This window comes from Mya arenaria, chromosome 6, assembly GCF_026914265.1.
Source record: "Mya arenaria isolate MELC-2E11 chromosome 6, ASM2691426v1".
NCBI classification, from domain to species: domain Eukaryota; kingdom Metazoa; phylum Mollusca; class Bivalvia; order Myida; family Myidae; genus Mya; species Mya arenaria.
The window spans coordinates 80564935-80583440 of record NC_069127.1 but is presented as its reverse complement, the minus strand read 5'-3'; positions in this window follow the sequence as shown (position 1 = coordinate 80583440).

The window sequence follows — 18506 nt, the reverse complement described above, 5'->3', positions numbered from 1 at the left end:
CCATAAACCCTTCGACATATATACCTGTCCCCTTAAAACCTGCAACATACTTACAAATTATTAAGGAGACCGCAAATTACGTATATTTTTTGTTAATTAATTTAAGAAGCCTAAATTTTGTACACATAATAAATGATCATTTCAATACTAAATTATCAACAAAAAGCAAATAAAGTATAAAACAAAAATATACAAATTGTCTCCTTAATGCCGTAAAATATATACGGTCTCCTTAATGCCCTAAGTAGATATATATATATATATATATATATATATATATATATATATATATATATATAGAGAGAGAGAGAGAGAGAGAGAGAGAGAGAGAGAGAGAGAGAGAGAGAGAGCGAGATATATATATATATATATTTACATGCACCTCAACTTCCATTCCTTCAATGAACTGCCTTTCGGCTTATCAGCTGATGAACGCAACACCTTTGGATATCTTCGGATCGCAATTAATCGCATTACAATATACATGAAAATTGTTCATTTTGTTAATATTGTTTGTTCTGTCTAAGCAGGTCCCGTAAAATATAAATCAACATTTTAAAAAGTGTTAATTTATGATGTATGTTAACTGTATTGTTGCCATAAGTGTTTCAATTTAACGTTTAAAATTGATTTCAAGTGGTTTTCCCACGTCCTTGTGACGTCATTTGACAAAATGTATCCGGTTACAGTCCGGTCGTTCCATTTACAGAATGTGTAAGAAAAGATTACTGAAAGCTTTTCTTATATATTGTTTTAACAATTCTTGAATGAAATAATGAACTATTGGTTTAAATAACCTTTGGACTCCACACTCTTTGGGCACCCCAATTGCGCTCATATCTCGATAATGACATCAACCCCGCATTTCATTCCTTAAATAATACTAGACACAATAATTATGTAGGCGAATCAACACCATTATATACTGGACCCAACATGTATTGCCACTAATTTTATTGCATCATGAAGCAGCTGACTATTTACAAAATTCTGAACCATGACCTCTGGCGTCAAGCGCGTGATCAATACAGTGTAGAATATACTATTTATTACTGGTGGTTGAAAATAGCTATGACGTTTAATGCAATTTTCCACAGAAAATGAGGCAAAAAGCCTTCAAAACCATGCGCTGTGAACTTTTAACGCGTTGTTGACCTCCTGATTTTCCGAAAATGTGTAACCTAGCCTTTCTCGGATGAAATGTGTTTATCAATGTATTCAGTCATTAGCAAAAACACGTTCATAAGATGCATATGCAACTAGCGAAATACGACTGCATTATTGTGGTAAGCTAACTTCATGCAAAACGGGCAGAGGAAAAAGAATAAAAGCAATTTACTGGAGCCGTCGTAATCGGTTGAAAATTTAAAAAAAAAAAACAACAAAAAACTTTAGCGTAGATTCTTATCAAGTGTCCGCAGAGTTTCGCGGAGTTAACCTCTCCGAGGAATGCCGTGTTCGTTATTCTTCGGTCGACTGATCACCCTCCAAGGGCCTTAAATTCTAACTCCAAGGAACGCGGACAGTCGATAAAATCATTGTGTTGGCCGCGATAGCGAAAATCCGCGGAGGGAAAAGGAAAGTGGGTCTAAGTCGTTGAGTGTACTGTACTATACTCAATATTTAGGTGTATGAACATCATTATATACTGGACCCAACATGTCGGTCTATGAACTCGTTTACCGGTGAAAAACACTCCTACACAAAGACCGGGCGAAGATGGAAGCCAGAACTAAATCAAATCTGCGCTTGGATCGTAGACGCATGGAAAGAGCTGGATCCGAAGATCATTGTTTATGCGTTCAAGAAATGCTCCATATCAAACGCTATGGACGGGACCGAAGATGACACCATATGGGAGGAGTTTGTCAAGAAACCAGCGCACCAACAGACAGACGAGGCAGCCGACGAAGAAGAAGACGATGATGGATGCGCTTACTACACGGACAAGACGACCAAAGACATGATCGAGGATGAAATGGAGCGTTTCTTCGAGAGCGACGACGACGCCGAGGAATTTGAGGGCTTTGAGGAAAGCGATTTAAGGATAAGCGAATGACATTTTGTGTGATGTGTGTGTTTCTTTGTGCAGTTTGTTTATGTGCTAGTTGAATGTATTTATTTTAAATAATCTGTTATGTTTTATATAACATGAAACGAATAAAAATGAAACCTATTTCGCTTTGTGTTATCATTGTATGGTTTTAAAGATAACCATCGACATTTTCACGAGCAAAATAATTTTTGTCACTGTCAACAAACATGGTGGCCGAAAATGCCAGACGATTTGACATTTTTTCTATGCGTCTTTTAACCAAAAACATAGATTTTTTTTTTCTCCGACTTTTCACAGATTTTTCCCCTGCGTCTAATACCCCCTATCGTCTTATAACCAGTCATTTACGGTATATATAATACTAGACCCAATTTGTAGGCGTATCAACACCATTATATACTGGACCCAACATGTAGGTCTATGAACATGTTTATATATAATAATAGACCCAATATGTAGGCGTATCAACACCATTATATACTGGACCCAACATGTAGGTCTATGAACTTGTTTATATATAATACTAGACTCAATATGTAGGTGTATGAAAATCATTATATACTGGACCCAACATGTAGTCTATGAACACGTTTATATTAGGGATGGCAACGAGTACCCGAGTACTCGATCAATCATCCGAGTACCCGAGTACCAAATCACTACTCGAGTACTCATTTTTTTATGAATTTCACCAAATACATGATTTACAGATGTAAGTATCAGATCCGGCGGTTCCCAAAAAGACAATTCACAATCCCTCTAAACCCCACTGTGTACACAATTGACCCGAATTTTTTTATTGACAGTTGTTGTGATAGTTGCAAACTGTCAACAAAGGGCCCTAATTTGCAAATAGCACTGGTGTCAATTTGCCAAGTTTTGATAGCGGTATATATATAGCTTTATTTCCCCCATTTTCTGGAGATGTACATGGTATATGGTAATACATACATAAGCATGAATATTTACATACACAATACAAATTTGATAGTACAAAGTAATGAAAGAAAGTCACAGTAACATAAATTGCAACAAGTTTGTTTTATACGCATTACGTTGGTCTCGTTTATACTACCGTTACGAGCAATGATTCTTGAATGGGTGTATTGTTTGCAATGATTATCACAATTGATTGGTGGATATCTAAAATCAGGAATTATGCATGTTAATGAGGTAATCAACAATATTTTAGTATGGAAAACGGTCAGTTTATATATTATTTCACAGAGTAAACAACTAAACAAATAAATAAATAATTTTCGTTCATTGTTATTTTGAATTAAGTTCATTATTGAGTGAAGTCTCGATCATCTAGACGCTTGAATATGATCCTAGTTTTACTTTCCATTTATATTTTAGTACATAATGAAAAGGCCAAATTAAAGTCATGAAACAATATTTGTTTTCTTTTTCTTGCTTTTTTCTGTTAAGGTACATAATGACAGTCTTATTTAAAGATGAAAATGACCAATATAACGACCAACGCACAAAGTACATGATACATGTATACACGAACTTGTCTTTCCCGAAAACCAATAAGGTTTCAATTTATCCGAGTAATCGAGTACCCGAGTACTCGATCGGAAGATTGTCCGAGTACTCGAGTACCAATTTTACTACTTGTTGCCATCCCCGGTTTATATATATAATACTTAGACCCAATATGTAGGTGTATAAACACCTTTATACACTGGACCCAATATAAAGGTCTATAACATTTTTATATACTGGACCCAATATGTAGGTGTATCAACACCATTATATGCTGGACCCAATAGGAAGGTTAATGAACACCACCATATACTGTGACATATTTAAGATTTACTTGTACATTAAACGATGCAGCGCTGTGTGCGCTAAAATTGTTGCGTTTAATTAAAAATGGAGTACATCCATCAATAGACACACAGTTCAATTCGAAATCGAAGACAAATAATTTTCCCCATGCGAAAAATGCCCATTTTATTCCAAGCAATGAATTTCTTCAAAAATAAACAAAATCTTGACAAGACTAACCCTTCACAGCATAATGTATGCATACAAAGATGAAAACATATATTTTCTATTATATTTGCTTTTTTGCAATCAGCTAACCATGATAACAGCTAGGCAGGGGATTGTACAGCCAACATGCCTTCCGGTATCCCTGCACGTTATATAAAAGTACAAATCTTCACTGAAACACTGACATATTTTTTTTCTAATTTAAAACAAAAACTTTCAAGATCAATTTTTTATCATGTTGCATGACAGTACCAACTGTACCTTAAATACTTTCCAGGAGTTATGGTAAAACATTACACAAGCTCAAAACAGGCAATGTTTCAAATTTCAAGAGCCAAAACTCTAGTTGTTGGTCCAACACAAACACATGCAAAAACCACTAAACCTGGCATACATGCATACATGAATTTTCATAATTAAAATGCTTTTGGAACTACGAACATCAAATTTAATAGGGAGAGATGGATGATAATCTATTTTTACACAAAATGGATACAGAAAATAGTGCTAGCTAAAAGTTTGGATATATGGGTTAGGGTTAGGGTTAGGGTTACAGCACGGGAATATGCAGTCCGAAACGGGAATATGCAGTCCGAAACGGGAATATGCAGATTTAGGCAGTTTAGAGTTGGCAACCAGCTGCCAATTGGCAGCCAGTTTACAGTTGGCATCCAGCTGACAATTGGCAGCTGGCAATTGGCAGCCAGTTGAAAGTATACAGCCGCTTTGGCAGCCACCTTGTGTACGGCTGCCAGCTGGCAATTGGCAGCCAGCTGGCAATTGACAGCCAGCTAACAGTTGGCAGCCACTTTATACTTGGCAATGAAGAGCCTAGCTCGACCTTTGGCAGCCGCCTTGTGTGCGGCTGCCAGCTGGCAATTGGCAGCCAGCTAACAGTTGGCAACCAGCTGGCAGCCTGTTAACAGCTAACAGTTGGCATCCAGCTGGCAATTGACAGCCAGCTAACAGTTGGCAGCCAGCTGTCAGCCTGTTAACAGCTAACAGTTGGCAGCCATCTGGCAATTGACAGGCAGCTAACAGTTGGCAGGCAGGCAATTTATTTTAAAAGCAAAATACACCTAGGGTTAGGCTAGGGTTACGGACATAGATTTTATAAAAAAACAAAAAAACAAAAACAAAAAAAAAAAACGATTTTTTTTAACATGCTTGCCTCCTGTGGTTTATTCTGTCTGTCTGTCTGTCTGTCTGTCTGTCAGGCTGTCAGGCTGTCTGCAAAGCTGTGAAAGGACATAGCTTAGTGATTGTCAATTTGCTCTACAATGGCATTTGATGAATAGCGGCAATTTGTTCAATGGTGGCCTTTGCGAAACAGGGGCAATTTGCTTAACGGTGGCCTTTGCGAAACAGGGGCATTCTGTGCAATGGTGGCCTTTGCGAAACAGGGGCAATTTGCTTAATGATGACGCTATAGGCTTAGGGCTGTGGTTACTGGTATTTTAGGTGATGAAATAAACAGTCAACGATTCTTATGTCGCTCCTTCGATCTTCGATTGGAAAACATTACATCTTTGGGTATATAAAACAACACAAATGTCTACAACTTGGAAACAGTTTATTTTAAAGTGTGCGTATTCTAGAATGTGAACCATTTAACAGATACTATTTCGATTACATAAAAACAAATCACATTATATCAAATTGCACTTAGGGGCCACCTAGTGAAGTTGCCGTCGCGTTTCCAGGTCCAACAAAGGGAGCCCGGCTTCGGCACGGGCTCTTGGTCTATCTTTGTATTTCGAAACAAATGTTTGCCTGCGCCATGTAGGGGTCGAAGTGTATACAAGGGCGACCAGATACACATGCGGTTTAGACGGTTAGCTATTTACGTACTGAGGTTCTTATTCATTTTATTGCGACAAAACGTGCATATATGTTGAATGCAGCGGCGTGTGATCGCCGACGACTGGCGGCTCACTCAGGGACCCATTGGACTGCCTGGGTTTGTTTGCTACTCTTCATTGACACGGGCGTACATCTACAGTGATACGAAACAGAATTGAGATATCTCTTTTTGTTATCGAGATAACACTTCTTCCGGTACGATGGCCCGCCACTTTGGCGCGCCGGATGTAGTTTTTTATGGTAGATTGAACGGGTGAACTACCGTGTACCTGTGTGGGGAGCTCCGCGCGGCGCCCAAATCAACCCGTGTGTGCACGCTGCGCTCATTAGCGCGCGCGCGCCGGGCACCGGGGACGCCTCCGTGCCGGGGCTCCCCTTTCATTTTTTATATATGAGCTCACAAAGTGCTGTGGTTACTGGTATTTTAGGTGATAAAATAAACAGTTTTACGATTCTTATGTCGCTCCTTCGATCTTCGATTGGAAAACATTACATCTTTGGGTATATAAAACAACACAAATGTCTACAACTTGGAAACAGTTTATTTTAAAGTGTGCGTATTCTAGAATGTGAACCATTTAACAGATACTATTTCGATTACATAAAAACAAATCACATTACATCAAATTGCACTTAGGGGCCACCTAGTGAAGTTGCCGTCGCGTTTCCAGGTCCAACAAGGGGAGCCCGGCTTCGGCACGGGCTATTGGTCCCGCCTGGCCGGGCTCGAACCCGGGAGCCGCGGACCACACCGCAAGTTCGTGTATTGTGGCCGTTCAAAGTTTTACCCGGACCCGGCCGCTGGCCTCGACGAGGCAAGATTAAAAATGCGGTCTTTTCCCCGTACTCTCGGCCGCCGCTCGACGCGGCTCGAAGAGACCTTTCCAACGGTACCTAGTTTCACTCGATTGCACTGCGGGTTGGCCAAAAGCGCGCGTTCAAATTTATCACCGGGCTCGCCTCATCTGCGAAGCGAAAACACTGTCAAATTGCCTAGCTTTTGCCTGCCTCTCGACGTGCTGCCTAGGCGAGCCCGGGCGAAATTTTGACTGCCTGTATCTACGTCGCCCGTGCACGTATTGGGATAACCGAGGTACAGCCGGAAAGGTCTAGAAAAGACATTTTCAACGGTGTCTCGATGCACTCACCAAGCCACTCGACCGCTGAGATACGGCCGCTGAAGCGCTGAAGTACGTCGCTGGTGGGTTCCGAAAATAGGTGACACAATGTTTCTTTAAACCAAACTCACGGCCCCCCGTATCTCAGCTGTCCGTGCTCCAATCAGGGCGAACGAGGTACCGCTGGAAAGGTCTCGCCGAGACGCGTCCATAGCAGTCGCGTTTGCCGGTCTAACCCGGGAAGCCGAGCCTCGGCACGGCCGCTTAGTCCCGCCAGGGCGGGCTCGAGCCCTGGACCTACGGACGGACCCGTACCTGGTCAAACCCGAAAGCTATGGACGCGGCTCGCCGAGACCTTTCCAACGGTACCTGGTTCGACTCGATCGCTCAGATACGGCCGCTGAAGCGCTGGAGTACGTCGCTGGGGTGTCGCGAAAATAGGTGACACAATTTGTCTTCAATCCAAACCCACTGCCCCAGTATCTCAGCCTTCCGTGCTCCGATCAGGGCGAACGAGGTACCGCTGGAAAGGTCTCGCCGAGACGCGTCCATAGCAGTCGCGTTTGCCAGTCCAACCCGGGAAGCCGAGCCTCGGCACGGCCACTTAGTCCCGCCAGGACGGGCTCGAGTCCTGGACCGGCGGTCGGACCCGTACCTGGTCAAACCCGACAGCTATGGACGCGGCTCGCCGAGACCTTTCCAACGGTACCTGGTTCGACTCGATCGCTCATATACGGCCGCTGAAGCGCAGGAGTATGTCGCTGGGGTGTCGCGAAAATAGGTGACACAATTTGTCTTCAATCCAAACCCACTGCCCCAGTATCTCAGCCGTCTGTGCTCCGATCAGGGCGAACGAGGTACCGCTGGAAAGGTCTCGTCAAGACGCGTCCATAGCAGTCGCGTTTGCCGGTCTAACCCGGGAAGCCGAGCCTCGGCACGGCCGCTTAGTCCCGCCAGGGCGGGCTCGAGCCCTGGACCTACGGACGGACCCGTACCTGGTCAAACCCGACAGCTATGGACGCGGCTCGCCGAGACCTTTCCAACGGTACCTGGTTCGACTCGATCGCTCAGATACGGCCGCTGAAGCGCTGGAGTACGTCGCTGGGGTGTCGCGAAAATAGGTGACACAATTTGTCTTCAATCCAAACCCACTGCCCCAGTATCTTAGCCTTCCGTGCTCCGATCAGGGCGAACGAGGTACCGCTGGAAAGGTCTTGCCGAGACGCGTCCATAGCAGTCGCGTTTGCCAGTCCAACCCGGGAAGCCGAGCCTCGGCACGGCCACTTAGTCCCGCCAGGACGGGCTCGAGCCCTGGACCTACGGACGGACCCGTACCTGGTCAAACCCGACAGCTATGGACGCGGCTCGCCGAGACCTTTCCAACGGTACCTGGTTCGACTCGATCGCTCAGATACGGCCGCTGAAGCGCTGGAGTACGGCGCTGGGGTGTCGCGAAAATAGGTGACACAATTTGTCTTCAATCCAAACCCACTGCCCCAGTATCTCAGCCGTCCGTGTTCCGATCAGGGCGAACGAGGTACCGCTGGAAAGGTCTCGCCGAGACGCGTCCATAGCAGTCGCGTTTGCCAGTCCAACCCGGGAAGCCGAGCCTCGGCACGGCCACTTAGTCCCGCCAGGACGGGCTCGAGCCCTGGACCTACGGACGGACCCGTACCTGGTCAAACCCGACAGCTATGGACGCGGCTCGCCGAGACCTTTCCAACGGTACCTGGTTCGACTCGATCGCTCAGATACGGCCGCTGAAGCGCTGGAGTACGGCGCTGGGGTGTCGCTAAAATAGGTGACACAATTTGTCTTCAATCCAAACCCACTGCCCCAGTATCTCAGCCTTCCGTGCTCCGATCAGGGCGAACGAGGTACCGCTGGAAAGGTCTCGCCGAGACGCGTCCATAGCAGTCGCGTTTGCCAGTCCAACCCGGGAAGCCGAGCCTCGGCACGGCCACTTAGTCCCGCCAGGACGGGCTCGAGTCCTGGACCGGCGGTCGGACCCGTACCTGGTCAAACCCGACAGCTATGGACGCGGCTCGCCGAGACCTTTCCAACGGTACCTGGTTCGACTCGATCGCTCATATACGGCCGCTGAAGCGCAGGAGTATGTCGCTGGGGTGTCGCGAAAATAGGTGACACAATTTGTCTTCAATCCAAACCCACTGCCCCCGTATCTCAGCCGTCTGTGCTCCGATCAGGGCGAACGAGGTACCGCTGGAAAGGTCTCGTCAAGACGCGTCCATAGCAGTCGCGTTTGCCGGTCTAACCCGGGAAGTCGAGCCTCGGCACGGCCGCTTAGTCCCGCCAGGGCGGGCTCGAGCCCTGGACCGGCGGACGGACCCGTACCAGGTCAAACCCGACAGCTATGGACGCGGCTCGCCGAGACCTTTCCAACGGTACCTGGTTCGACTCGATCGCTCAGATACGGCCGCTGAAGCGCTGGAGTACGTCGCTGGGGTGTCGCGAAAATAGGTGACACAATTTGTCTTCAATCCAAACCCACTGCCCCAGTATCTCAGCCTTCCGTGCTCCGATCAGGGCGAACGAGGTACCGCTGGAAAGGTCTCGCCGAGACGCGTCCATAGCAGTCGCGTTTGCCAGTCCAACCCGGGAAGCCGAGCCTCGGCACGGCCACTTATTCCCGCCAGGGCGGGCTCGAGCCCTGGACCTACGGACGGACCCGTACCTGGTCAAACCCGACAGCTATGGACGCGGCTCGCCGAGACCTTTCCAACGGTACCTGGTTCGACTCGATCGCTCAGATACGGCCGCTGAAGCGCTGGAGTACGGCGCTGGGGTGTCGCGAAAATAGGTGACACAATTTGTCTTCAATCCAAACCCACTGCCCCCGTATCTCAGCCGTCCGTGTTCCGATCAGAGCGAACGAGGTACCGCTGGAAAGGTCTCGCCGAGACGCGTCCATAGCAGTCGCGTTTGCCAGTCCAAACCGGGAAGCCGAGCCTCGGCACGGCCACTTAGTCCCGTCAGGACGGGATCGAGCCCTGGACCGGCGGTCGGACCCGTACCTGGTCAAACCCGACAGCTATGGACGCGGCTCGCCGAGACCTTTCCAACGGTACCTGGTTCGACTCGATCGCTCATATACGACCGCTGAAGCGCTGGAGTACGTCGCTGGGGTGTCGCGAAAATAGGTGACACAATTTGTCTTCAATCCAAACCCACTGCCCCCGTATCTCAGCCGTCCGTGCTCCGATCAGGGCGAACGAGGTACCGCTGGAAAGGTCTCGTCGAGACGCGTCCATAGCAGTCGCGTTTGCCGGTCTAACCCGGGAAGCTGAGCCTCGACACGGCCGCTTAGTCCCGCCGGGCCGGGCTCGAGCCCTGGACGGCGGACGGACCCGAACCTGGTCAAACTCGACGGCTATGGACGAGGCTTGCCGAGACCTTTCTAACGATACCTGGTTCGACTTGATCGGACGGCGGGTTAGCGAATGGCGAGCTTCCAAAGTTCTCCCCGGGCTCGCCTCATCGGCGAGGCGAAAACACCGTGAAATCCCCGTACTTTTGCCTGCCTCGCGAAGCGCTGCCCGCGCGAAACTTTGACAGCCCGTATCTCCGCCGCCCAAACACCGATCGGGATAAACGAGGTACCGCCGGAAAGGTCTGGACGAGACCTTTCCAACGTTGTCTCGATGCACTCGTCAAGCCGCTCGGCCGCTGAGATACTGCCGCCGAAGCGCTGCTGGGGGGTCGCGAAAATAGGTGACACATTTTTTCTTCAAACCCGACCCACATCCAAGTTGTCACTCTAGCTATGTGGGGAGGCTTTGTAAATCGCGAGAGGCGTCCGGAACCGCGAGTCTAACGTCGAGAACGGCGGCCTCCCGGGCTTCGTTCGCCTCGCAGACCACCTACCACCTACCCCGGGCCGAGTCCGCCGCCCGGCCGCTAGCTCGCCTGCTCTCTCGCCTGCCTGCCTGCCTGCCTCGCGAGCTCGGGGACACGGCGGCGCGAAGGTACTAGCGCTGGCCAGGCTTGGGACTAGCTCGCCTCGCGGCAGGCAGGCAGGCAGGCAGACTCGCCGAGAGGCGCGCGCGCCTTGCGCTTGGCGAATGCCCGGTCTTCGTCCGCGTGTTGCTCCGGGACGCCCTGGCCGATCTCGACGTTCCAGGTACCGCTGGAAACTACTGGTCTTGGCCGGGTCCCTGTGCTGTCGAGGCAGCAGGCAGGCAGGCAGGCTCGCCGAGAGCCCGGCGAGCGCGCAAAAGTGTAGAAAAAAAAGTTAAAGTCGAAGTGGCCGACCCACAACCAAGTTTTCATTCCATACCTATGTGGGGACGACCTCTGGAAGCTCGCGGGAGGCGAGCACGGACACGTAGCCAAGCGTCGGCCGGGCTTCTCGCCTCGCGCCAGGCACACAGGCAGGCAGGCAGGCTCGGCGGCCGGGCTTCTCGCGGTGGCCGCCTGCCTGCGAGCTGCGGTACCGTCGTAAAGCTCCTGGTCTTGGCCGGGTCCCCGTACCGTGCTGGCAGGCAGGCAGGCAGGCAGTGGCCCGGTGTGAGCCCGGGATGGTCTCTCGGCCGAGCAGAGGCCTCCCTGGCTAGCTATGGGGACGACGCGATAGTACTAGGCAGGCAGGCAGTGGCCCGGTGTGAGCCCGGGTAGGTATCTCTGCCGAGCGGAGGCCTCCCTGGCTAGGGGACGACGCGATAGTACTAGGCAGGCAGGCAGAGGCCCGATGAGTGAGCCCGGGAAGGTATCTCGGTCGAGCAGAAGCCTCCCGGGCTATGGGGACGACGCGATAGTACTAGGCAGGCAGGCAGGCAGAGAGAGCCCGGCCAGCGCGCAAAAGTGTAGAAAAAATAAAAGTTAAAGTCGAAGTGGCCGACCCACAACCAAGTTGTCATTCCATACCTATGTGGGGACGACGTCTGGAAGCTCGCGAGAGGCGAGCACGGACACGTAGCCGAGCTTCGGCCGGGCTTCTCGCCTCGCGCCAGGCAGGCAGGTTCGGCGGCCGGGCTTCTCGCGGTGGCGCCTGCCTGCTAGCTGTGGTACCGTCGTAAAGCTCCTGGTCTTGGCCGGGTCCCCGTACCGTGCTGGCAGGTAGGCAGGCAGTGGCCCGGTGTGAGCCCGGGAAGGTCACTCTGCAGAACAGAAACCTCCCGGGCTAGCATGGGGACGACGCAATAGTACTAGGCAGGCAGGCAGTGGCCCGGTGTGAGCCCGGGTAGGTATCTCTGACGAGCGGTGGCCTCCCGGGCTAGGGGACGACGCGATAGTACTAGGCAGGCAGGCAGTCAGAGGCCCGATGTATGAGCTCGGGAAGGTATCTCGGCCGAGCAGAAGCCTCCCGGGCTATGGGGACGACGGCCGGGCTTCTCGCCTCGCGCCAGGCAGGCAGGCAGGCAGGCTCGGCGGCCGGGCTTCTCGCGGTGGCCGCCTGCCTGCGAGCTGTGGTACCGTCGTAAAGCTCCTGGTCTTGGCCGGGTCCCCGTACCGTGCTGGCAGGCAGGCAGGCAGTGGCCCGGTGTTAGCCCGGGAAGGTATCTCGGCCGAGCGGAGGCCTCCCGGGCTATGGGGACGACGCGGTAGAACTAGGCAGGCAGGCTCGCCGAGAGCCCGGCCAGCGCGCAAATGTGTAGAAAAAAAAGAGTTAAAGTCGAAGTGGCCGACCCACAACCAAGTTGTCATTGCATACATATGCGGGGACGACGTCTGGAAGCTCGCGAGGGGCGAGCACGGACACGTAGCCGAGCGTCGGCCGGGCTTCTCGCCTCGCGCCAGGCAGGCAAGCAGGCAGGCTCGGCGGCCGGGCTTCTCGCGGTGGCCGCCTGCCTGCGAGCTGTGGTACCTTTGTAAAGCTCCTGGTCTTGGCCGGGTCCCCGTACCGTGCAGGCAGGCAGGCAGGCAGGCAGTGGCCCGGTGTGAGCCCGGGAAGGTCTCTCGGCCGAGCAGAGGCCTCCCGGGCTAGCTATGCGGACGACGCGATAGTACTAGGCAGACAGGCAGTGGCCCGGTGTGAGCCCGGGTAGGTATCTCTGCCGAGCGGAGGCCTCCCGGGCTAGAGGACGACGCGTTAGCACTAGGCAGACAGGCAGAGGCCCGGTGTGAGCCCGGGTAGGTATCTCTGCCGAGCGGAGGCCTCCCTGGCTAGGGGACGACGCGATAGTACTAGGCAGGCAGGCAGAGGCCCGATGAGTGAGCCCGGGAAGGTATCTCGGTCGAGCAGAAGCCTCCCGGGCTATGGGGACGACGCGATAGTACTAGGAAGGCAGGCAGGCAGACAGGCTCACCGAGAGCCCGGCCAGCGCGCAAAAGTGTAGAAAAAATAAAAGTTAAAGTCGAAGTGGCCGACCCACAACCAAGTTGTCATTCCATACCTATGTGGGGACGACGTCTGGAAGCTCGCGAGAGGCGAGCACGGACACGTAGCCGAGCTTCGGCCGGGCTTCTCGCCTCGCGCCAGGCAGGCAGGCTCGGCGGCCGGGCTTCTCGCGGTGGCGCCTGCCTGCTAGCTGTGGTACCGTCGTAAAGCTCCTGGTCTTGGCCGGGTCCCCGTACCGTGCTGGCAGGTAGGCAGGCAGTGGCCCGGTGTGAGCCCGGGAAGGTCACTCTGCCGAGCAGAAACCTCCCGGGCTAGCATGGGGACGACGCGATAGTACTAGGCAGGCAGGCAGTGGCCCGGTGTGAGCCCGGGTAGGTATCTCTGACGAGCGGTGGCCTCCCGGGCTAGGGGACGACGCGATAGTACTAGGCAGGCAGGCAGTCAGAGGCCCGATGTATGAGCCCGGGAAGGTATCTCGGCCGAGCAGAAGCCTCCCGGGCTATGGGGACGACGGCCGGGCTTCTCGCCTCGCGCCAGGCAGGCAGGCTCGGCGGCCGGGCTTCTCGCGGTGGCCGCCTGCCTGCGAGCTGTGGTACCATCGTAAAGCTCCTGGTCTTGGCCGGGTCCCCGTACCGTGCTGGCAGGCAGGCAGGCAGTGGCCCGGTGTTAGCCCGGGAAGGTATCTCGGCCGAGCGGAGGCCTCCCGGGCTATGGGGACGACGCGGTAGAACTAGGCAGGCAGGCTCGCCGAGAGCCCGGCCAGCGCGCAAATGTGTAGAAAAAAAGAGTTAAAGTCGAAGTGGCCGACCCACAACCAAGTTGTCATTGCATACATATGCGGGGACGACGTCTGGAAGCTCGCGAGGGGCGAGCACGGACACGTAGCCGAGCGTCGGCCGGGCTTCTCGCCTCGCGCCAGGCAGGCAGGCAGGCAGGCTCGGCGGCCGGGCTTCTCGCGGTGGCCGCCTGCCTGCGAGCTGTGGTACCTTTGTAAAGCTCCTGGTCTTGGCCGGGTCCCCGTACCGTGCAGGCAGGCAGGCAGGCAGGCAGTGGCCCGGTGTGAGCCCGGGTAGGTATCTCTGCCGAGCGGAGGCCTCCCGGGCTAGAGGACGACGCGTTAGCACTAGGCAGACAGGCAGAGGCCTGATGTGTGAGCCCGGGAAGGTATCTCGGCCGAGCAGAAGCCTCCCGGGCTATGGGGACGACGGCTGGGCTTCTCGCCTCGCGCCAGGAGGGCAGGCAGGCAGGCAGGCTCGGCGGCCGGGCTTCTCGCGGTGGCCGCCTGCCTGCGAGCTGTGGTACCGTCGTAAAGCTCCTGGTCTTGGCCGGGTCCCTGGGGACGACGCGATAGTACTAGGCAGGCAGGCAGTGGCCCGGTGTGAGCCCGGGAAGGTCTCTCGGCCGAGCAGAGGCCTCCCGGGCTAGCTATGGGGACGACGCGATAGTACTAGGCAGGCAGGCAGTGGCCCGGTGTGAGCCCTGGTAGGTATCTCTGCCGAGCGGAGGCCTCCCGGGCTATGGGGACGACGGCCGGGCTTCTCGCCTCGCGCCAGGCAGGCAGGCAGGCTCGGCGGCCGGGCTTCTCGCGGTGGCCACCTGCCTGCGAGCTGTGGTACCGTCGTAAAGCTCCTGGTCTTGGCCGGGTCCCCGTACCGTGCTGGCAGGCAGGCAGGCAGGCAGTGGCCCGGTGTGTGGGCCGGGAAGGTCTCTTGGCCGAGCAGAGGCCTCCCGGGCTAGCTATGGGGACGACGCGATAGTACTAGGCAGGCAGGCAGGGGCCCGGTGTGAGCCCGGGTAGGTATCTCTGCCGAGCGGAGGCCTCCCGGGCTAATGGACGACGCGATAGCACTAGGCAGACAGGCAGAGGCCCGATGTGTGAGCACGGAAAGGTATCTCTGCCGATCGGAGTCCAACCGGGCTAGGGGACGACGCGATAGCACTAGGCAGACAGACAGAGGCCCGATGTGTGATCCCGGGAAGGTATCTCGGCCGAGCAGAAGCCTCCCGGGCTATGGGGACGACGGCTGGGCTTCTCGCCTCGCGCCAGGAGGGCAGGCAGGCAGGCAGGCTCGGCGGCCGGGCTTCTCGCGGTGGCCGCCTGCCTGCGAGCTGTGGTACCGTCTTAAAGCTCCTGGTCTTGGCCGGGTCCCCGTACCGTGCTGCCAGGCAGGCAGGCAGTGGCCCGGTGAGAGCCCGGGAAGGTATCTCGGCCGAGCGGAGGCCTCCCGGGCTATGGGGACGACGCGGTAGTACTAGGCAGGCAGGCAGGCTCGCCGTGAGCCCGGCCAGCGCGCAAAAATGTAGAAAAATAAAGTTAAAGTCGAAGTGGCCGACCCACAACCAAGTTGTCATTCCATACCTATGTGGGGACGACGTCTGGAAGCTCGCGAGAGGCGAGCACGGACACGTAGTCGAGCGTCGGCCGGGCTTCTCGCCTCGCGCCAGGCAGGCAGGCTCGGCGGCCGGGCTTCTCGCGGTGGCAGCCTGCCTGCGAGTTGTGGTACCGTCGCAAAGCTCATGGTCTTCGCCGGGTCCCCGTACCGTGCTGGCAGGCAGGCAGGCAGTGGCCCGGTGTGAGCCCAGGATGGTCTCTCGGCCAAGCAGAGGCCTCCCGGGCTAGCTATGCGGACGACGCGATAGTACTAGGCAGGCAGGCAGTGGCCCGGTGTGAGCCCGGGAAGGTCTCTCGGCCGAGCAGAGGCATCCCGGGCTAGCTATGGGGACGACGCGATAGTACTAGGCAGGCAGGCAGTGGCCCGGTGTGAGTCCGGGTAGGTATCTCTGCCGAGCGGAGGCCTCCCGGGCTATGGGGACGACGGCCGGGCTTCTCGCCTCGCGCCAGGCAGGCAGGCAGGCTCGGCGGCCGGGCTTCTCGCGGTGGCCACCTGCCTGCGAGCTGTGGTACCGTCGTAAAGCTCCTGGTCTTGGCCGGGTCCCCGTACCGTGCTGGCAGGCAGGCAGCCAGTGGCCCGGTGTGAGCCCGGGAAGGTATCTCGGCCGAGCGGAGGCCTCCCGGGCTATGGGGACGACGCGGTAGTACTAGGCAGGCAGGCAGGCTCGCCGAGAGCCCGGCCAGCGCGCAAAAGTGTAGAAAAATAAAGTTAAAGTCGAAGTGGCCGACCCACAACCAATTGTCATTCCATACCTATGTGGGGACGACGTCTGGAAGCTCGCGAGAGGCGAGCACGGACACGTAGCCGAGCGTCGGCCGGGCTTCTCGCCTCGCGCCAGGCAGGCAGGCTCGGCGGCCGGGCTTCTCGCGGTGGCAGCCTGCCTGCGAGCTGTGGTACCGTCGCAAAACTCCTGGTCTTGGCCGGGTCCCCGTACCGTGCTGGCAGGCAGGCAGGCAGTGCCCCGGTGTGAGCCCGGGAAGGTCTCTCGGCCGAGCAGAGGCCTCCCGGGCTAGCTATGGGGACGACGCGATAGTACTAGGCAGGCAGGCAGTGGCCCGATGTGTGAGTCCGGGAAGGTATCTCGGCCGAGCAGAGGCCTCCCGGGCTATAGGGACAACGTCCGGGCTTCTCGCCTCGCGCCAGGCTGGCAGGCAGGCTCGGCGGCCAGGCAGGCTGTATCGCTGCTGTATGTACGTACGTACACGGGTCTCTGTGTCTCCTCCGAGAGGCGCGGGGACCCTTTTATTTTTGGCGAAAAATCACAAGCACACAGCGGGTCGCCGCGTCTCCTAAGGGAGGCGCGGCGGCCCTTTTATTTTGCACGTATATAGAGTTGCGAGTAAGGGCCGGGTTCGAGCTCGGGACCCCGAGGACGGACTGTTACCTGGTCAAACTCGACAGCTATGGACGGGGCCCGCCGAGATCTATCCGACGGTACCAGGTTCGACTCGATCGGACGGCGGGTTAGCGAATGGCGAGCTTTCAAAGCACTTCCCGGGCTCGCCATATCGGCGAGGCGAAAATGCGGTCTATTCTCCGTGCTTTTGCCCGCCTCTCGACGCGCTACACAGGCGAGACCGGCCGAAAATTTGACTGCCCGTATCTCAGCCGTCCGTGCTCCGATCAGGGCGAACGAGGTACCGCTGGAAAGGTCTCGCCAAGACGCGTCCATAGCAGTCGCGTTTGCCGGTCTAACCCGGGAAGCCGAGCCTTGGCACGGCCGCTTAATCCCGCAGGGCCGGGCTCGAGCCAGGGACCGGCGGACGGACCCGTACCTGGTCACACTCGACGGCTATGGACGCGGCTCGCCAAGACCTTTCCAACGGGACCTGGTTCGACTCGATCGGACGGCGGGTTAGCGGATGGCGAGCTTTCAAAGTTCTCCCCGGGCTCGCCTCATCGGCGAGCAAAAGACACCGTGAAATCCCCGTGCTTTTGCCTGCCTCTCGACGTGCTGCCCAGGCGAGACCGGCCGAAACTTTGACTGCCCGTATCTCAGCCGTCTGTGCTCCGATCGGAATGAAACAGACACTGGTACACGAGGCTTGTCGAGACCTTTCCAGCGGTACCCAGTTCGAGCTGATCGCACTGCGGGTTTGCGAATGGCGAGCGTTCATATTTCTCCCCGGGCTCGCCTCATCGGCGAGGCGAAAACACCGTGAAATCCCCGTACTTTTGCCTGCCTCGCGAAGCGCTGCCCCCGTGAAACTTTGACAGCCCGTATATCCGCCGCCCAAACACCGATCGGGACGAACGAGGTACCGCCGGAAAGGTCTGGACGAGACCTTTCCAACGGTGTCTCGATGCACTCGTCAAGCCGCTCGGCCGCTGAGATACTGCCGCCGAAGCGCTGCTGGGGGGTCGCGAAAATAGGTGACACAATTTTTCTTCAAACCCGACCCACATCCAAGTTGTCACTCTAGCTATGTGGGGAGGCTTTGTAAATCGCGAGAGGCGTCCGGAACCGCGAGTCTAACGTCGAGAACGGCGGCCTCCCGGGCTTCGTTCGCCTCGCAGACCACCTACCACCTACCCAGGGCCGGGTCCGCCGCCCGGCCGCTAGCTCGCCTGCTCTCTCACCTGCCTGCCTCGCGAGCTTGGGGACACGGCGGCGCGAAGGTACTAGCGCTGGCCAGGCTTGGGACTAGCTCGCCTCGCGGCAGGCAGGCAGACAGGCAGGCTCGCCGAGATGGCGCGCGCGCCTTGCGCTTGGCGAATGCCCGGTCTTCGTCCGCGTGTTGCTCCGGGACCCCCTGGCCGATCTCGACGTTCCA